This window comes from Triticum aestivum, chromosome 7B, assembly GCF_018294505.1.
Source record: "Triticum aestivum cultivar Chinese Spring chromosome 7B, IWGSC CS RefSeq v2.1, whole genome shotgun sequence".
Taxonomy (NCBI): Eukaryota; Viridiplantae; Streptophyta; class Magnoliopsida; order Poales; family Poaceae; genus Triticum; species Triticum aestivum.
Window position 1 is genome coordinate 587,551,789 of NC_057813.1, and position 5,732 is coordinate 587,557,520.

At 32.1% G+C, this 5,732-nt stretch overlaps 1 long non-coding RNA gene across 1 annotated transcript; it reads left to right on the plus strand.

The window, feature by feature from the left end:
- The first annotated feature begins 586 nt into the window (after window positions 1-586).
- Window positions 587-5,410, plus strand: LOC123156478 (uncharacterized). The gene is made up of 3 exons (XR_006478170.1): window positions 587-647; window positions 4,483-4,662; window positions 5,354-5,410. It is a non-coding gene; the product is annotated as an uncharacterized lncRNA (long non-coding RNA).
- Window positions 5,411-5,732: the final 322 nt, after the last annotated feature.

Consider the following 5,732-nt stretch of genomic DNA (forward strand, 5'->3'; position numbering starts at 1 on the left):
TCCATACCATTCAAGAGGTAATCATATTATATATTGTGATATACATTATTGTATATAAATATTACACGTGAGTGAGATGGATTAGTGGGTTACTTTCCCCACCATTCTTTTTTTGAGGAATTCCCCACCATTCTTGGCCTTTTGATGAGTTATATTTATTCCAAAAGACACCATGGTTCATAATAACCGTGCATAACAAGAATGGACCCATAAGTTAAGAATACTAAATAATTACATGGTAGGACCAACACAAACACATATCTATGTTGGAAGGACTATATACATTACTGGACCGTGTACACTCCTCTTGTAATAGTTGGATTCCAAGAAAATCATGGGAGTAAAATAATCAACATACTATGTTAGAGTAAATTTTCAAAGTGGTTAGCATGTCTACTATTGCTATGGCTACAATGTTTAGCTACTACAAAATAAACATTAGCTTCAAGTTCTCGATTCTACAAAAGATACTTTACATAAGTTTTTCCCCTCTTCACATACATTTACATTTTTACTTGAAGGAAAATGATTCATTGGCCAAAGATTTGGTCCATGGTCCAGCCAAACAAATTCGCAAAACTTTGAAGTCAAACTCCACTGAAGTAATAACTTCTGGACAAGGTTCTAGTTTATGGGATGATCCCTATGTGAGTTATACTTTCTTATCTTCACTCGTTTTACTTAAATATTTTATCCATGATTATCAAATAGTACACTTTTTAGGTGTAGTGACCCAATATATAGTGATTTAAATCTAAAATAAGCAACGTGGCATGCCATTTTCAGGAATATATGATTAATTACGGAATTCACGTTGGAAAGCATACTTACATGTATAGAGTGGCATATGACTTAGTATGATGTTGCACTGCAACTATTTTGACATGTTCACCAATATGAATGCTAGATGATTTAAATAACAACGACACTAGTTGGTAACATATCAGGTTTGGGCAAATGTCATGATATTATGTCGATAGGCAACTATGAATATCCGTATGTACTAGATAACTGCTTATTTGAGGATTTCACCCAAGAAAGGGCAACAATAACACCCACCAAGCCGAATAGATATTGTGAAATAATATGTTCATAATATGATGCTAACCTACTTGCCATCAAAGTGAGATGAATGATATTTTAGTCTAAGTAGCCTTTATAGTCATCCTATTTATCTTTGCCAATTTAATAAATTAAGGAAATATGTCTGCATTTGAAGATATTTGCATACTTATTTTTATCACCACACAGATATCACGTGTTTGAGCTTCCCCATTGCATATAGGTAGTATTGTTTTATACAAAAATCGTGTTATTTTGGAAAACGAGCATAATGATCCGAACATTAGCATGGATGGATTTGTTGGTTCCTTTCTTTCAATTTGTATAATATATTTACTACGCTAACTTTCAGACATGCAGTGAAATTTATACACCTTTTAAACTATAAAATATTGGAAGCAAAAATACACCTTGTTAAAAGTTTGATGACATTGTTTTAAGCTATTTAGTACCACCAACAATTGTTCGTTAAATGTTTCACCATAGAAAATGATAGTTCCTTATGTTCTTTACGCAATTATTGTGTTAACTTTGAGGTATTTTTTGACATTTATATACATTTTAAACTATTAATTTTTTGAAGAAAATACCCCCTATGAAAATTTTGATGCCACTGCTTTTGGCCAGTTATTCCACATCAAAAAACATAGTTACATCATTTTTTCTTTGTAATTATGGTAAATTATCATTCAAAATAAAGAAACCTTTTGTGTCCAATACATACATCCCGAGGAAATATTATTGGAGTTTTGCTTAAATATTTTCGTAAGTGCACCAACTTATCGGTAACGATCAATTATTGGACAATAGAAGGTTGGACTTATTGCGGACTCTAGCTCGTCATGAAACACAATTGTGTTTCATGTCGATTTTTAGATTTTACTCTGCCACTTCCCATATCAATATGTGGCAATATTTCCACTAATAATAAATAGAAATGTTTGTAACAAGTACCAATACCTTACATTTTTTCACTCCCATCCCACCTTGTATTACGCTTGTGTTATTTAATTATGTGATATAATGCATGGAGATGCTTCCACACATGCTATCCTTAATCTTTTCTTTTTGCGTGGATGTTATCTTTACTTAATCTAATTACCTCTAAATTTTGACTTATATAGTTATTAATGAATATTCATTGATGATTGCAAAAATATTGTTTCACACTCTTTTAACTCAACCTTGTTATCATGTGAATATCAATTGTTTTAGAAAACACAAATGGATAATTTTACTTGACATGTGGGTCTTTGCTATCAAATGTTAAGTTCTCTCTGGAACACATAGATGTAAAACTAATAAGATACATTTGCCACACTAAGCAAACCATGATAACTAAGCCAAATCATGTTATAAATGGGTGAAAAAACACACGATTGATATGTCATGGCTTGTTGTATCCTACACAAGTAAAACCACAAAAACTAACAAGATACATGTAATTTGAGATTAGGGATTACTTTAGTAGAGAGATAATCCAAACCATGGATAAGATGTTGTATAACTTTTAAATATTTGTTTCATGACATGAAAGCTCATATTCAGCCTCATAAAAAGTTGAAGTCGGCAACTATTATCCTATGATACTAGGCACACTTAGTTACTCCTTTCATTGGCATTCGGGTGTTTCTTTTGTATCAAAACTATGGTCGGACTATCATTGCATGAGGTTTCTTGATGCTTAAAATAAAACATGATTTTCATAATGCTAACTAAACAAAAGCTCTCATCATTCTTAAGAAAGAAGGCATGAATAGGGTTGTCCATAGAATTGTAACAGTGTATTTCCATGCAAAGCTCGTTTGTTCCCAATAGGCCCTTGTTTTTGTACCCACACCATTATTATGCTTCCTTTCTGTGATATGCTCCCTTGCACAAATCTCATACTGGTGTTGATCTACTGCATCTTCCACTAGTATCATCCATAACATGCATATGGTCCTCTAAGCTTTAATTCTTCTCAATCAACAACCTCTTTCTTGCATCTAGTGATTAGTGACCTATGATCGATGCATGCCTTCACATATGTTATTGTACTATGTCCTTTTTTAACTAACGGGGAACATGATGACTATCTATTCGTCTAATCAATCCATTCATATTGATACTTTCATAGCATATCATGTTAACATTGGTCATTAATCTCTACATATCACATATTATAGAATAAAAATAATTAATAATTGTATGTTTCTTTTGTTCCATATTTTTTCCTAGGCTTAGTTTCACATATAAATTTAAATATTCATTTTAATATAAGTTTTATTTTGGCATTTAGGTATTTTTTACTTCACATAGTGCATATGACACTAAATTGTTAACATGAATTATTTGTTTTCTTAATTTCACATATGTTTTGGATATTCCTAACTTCACAAAGCTTTACTATGAAAACTAAATTACCGATTTTTTATTATTAACAATTCCACTCCCTCCATTCACTATATAAGATGTTTTGGGTACTTCAATATGGACTACATACAAACTGAAATGGGAGAACAAACGCACTAAAACATGTCTATATACATCTGATTTAGAAAAAAGTTAGAACATAATATAATTCAAAATGGAGGGAGTACTATTCAATTATAAAAGAGACTTGTATTTTTTCCATTTGATAACAGGTGTACTCTGTATACACATAGAATGTATAGATACTAATAAATAATCATATTCATCTACAATGCTATAATGTTAACCTATGTCGATAAAAGTACTAGCTTATATTCCTCTTTACTTATTAATCTACATTTTTGGAATGTGCATTCTGCGAACATACACTTCAAGAAAATTTATCATATTTTGTTGGGCATTGTAAATAGTGTGGTATGTCATTCCTACATATTTGTTTATTTAGACCTTTTTGTTAATAATGTAAATAGAAGACCATATGTAGGATGACTTATGAAATAATATTTTTATATCATCACTTGACACTGATAGAAACACATTTTTGATAAAACTTGGACAAAGTTATATATGTAACAATAAATGTTGCTAAAAAGTAGTTAAATTTTGAGAAAGATCTTACATAACTTTCCTTGTGAACATATAACAAGTGCCTTTGGAGATAAAAAAAGATACATGAGAATGAACACAAAAGGCATATTGTTGAAATGTTATTGTGGGAAGGACTAAATTAGTAGGCCTAGCGGTGCCTAGACCCCATGTAATAGATCGATCAAGCTATTCAATTACTTTTACTAATTTCTTTTAGGCATCTTCACTTGGGAATTTTACTACAAAACCAAACAGTATGTACCTTGTGAACTATTATGTTAGCACGCCATTGTTTGTAGCTAGACAACGATGAGCTACCTTGAATTCTAGAATTGTTTTTGGTTAATCATTATGCATTTCTACAATACCTACTTCTCTAGGTTTTGTGTTGTTTATTTGATTGCTTCCATCTTGCAGTTTGTGGCACACCTAACACATTCTGGAGGTCCCAATGACAACTATTATGGCTTACATGCCACCATGGATGTGTATGGCCATGAACTAAAACATGGCCAGTTGAGTTCGACTACTTTTTGGATTAATCATGCCGGAGATGGTAAAAAATCAAGCTATAATGCGATTCAAGTTGGCTGGCATGTAAGCATTATTTTTCTTCCCATGCACATACCCTCTCAATTTGAATAATAAATTGGGCATTACTCAATGGCTTCAATTATGATATTACAATATTCAACATAAATACATCGTTTCGACTTGCCAAATGTCCTAGACATCCTTGTGATCAAATTAAATGTGCATTACAAAAAAATACTTAATGATATTTATTTGCAGGCTAAATTTTGCCCATTGAAAAGTAGGAAACTTGTGTTCTTTTTCTCTCAAGTGTTATATAATAGCTAAAAATAAAGTTGGGCATGTGCAAAGTTACCAGAAACTCAAAACAATTTATAACCACATGTATGTTTAGATGTTAACCTTCTGCCAAATTTCATCAACAAAGCATTTCATCCATATGTTTGTCTTCTACGTGTAGCTCACAGACAAAAAGTTTGTGGACAAAAGTTTATAGATACTCTAGGAACATCTACATGTGGAACTATTTCTACATTTAATGAAATTTTTAAATATGAATTTCAAATTTTGTAAATTGTGGGATCACTACAGTTCATGAGACAAATGTCAGCAATCATAAACCATGACTTGTGATTGTGTAAATGGCAAACCAATTCATTTGTTTTCCATTTATTGGTTACTTTCTCACATCTTCCCCTTCTTGACCTATTAATGTGAGGCAATGTTTATTTTATGCGTACCCTTTGTTGAACAGATTAATCCAAATCGCTATGGCGACTGACATCCTCACTTCTACACCCGCTGGACGGTATTGTGATATTTATGCTTTGAAAATTACTCTTTCCCACAATAAAAGTGATCTTACTCTAATAAGAAACATACACAGAAATTTTCTAACCCACACACAAAGACAATGTATGCAACAGAGAAATAATTATGATGCAACCGGCTGCTATAACATGGATTGCCCTGGTTACATACGGGTAGATGGCGCTGTTATAGCTCCGGGTGATGCTATACATCCGTTTTCTAATATCCCTGATGGACCTAGACAAAGTATCACTCTGAGGGTGCTAAAGGTATGATTTTCATACTTTTTGTATGCATTTCATAGCCATGCTATTCCCTTTACA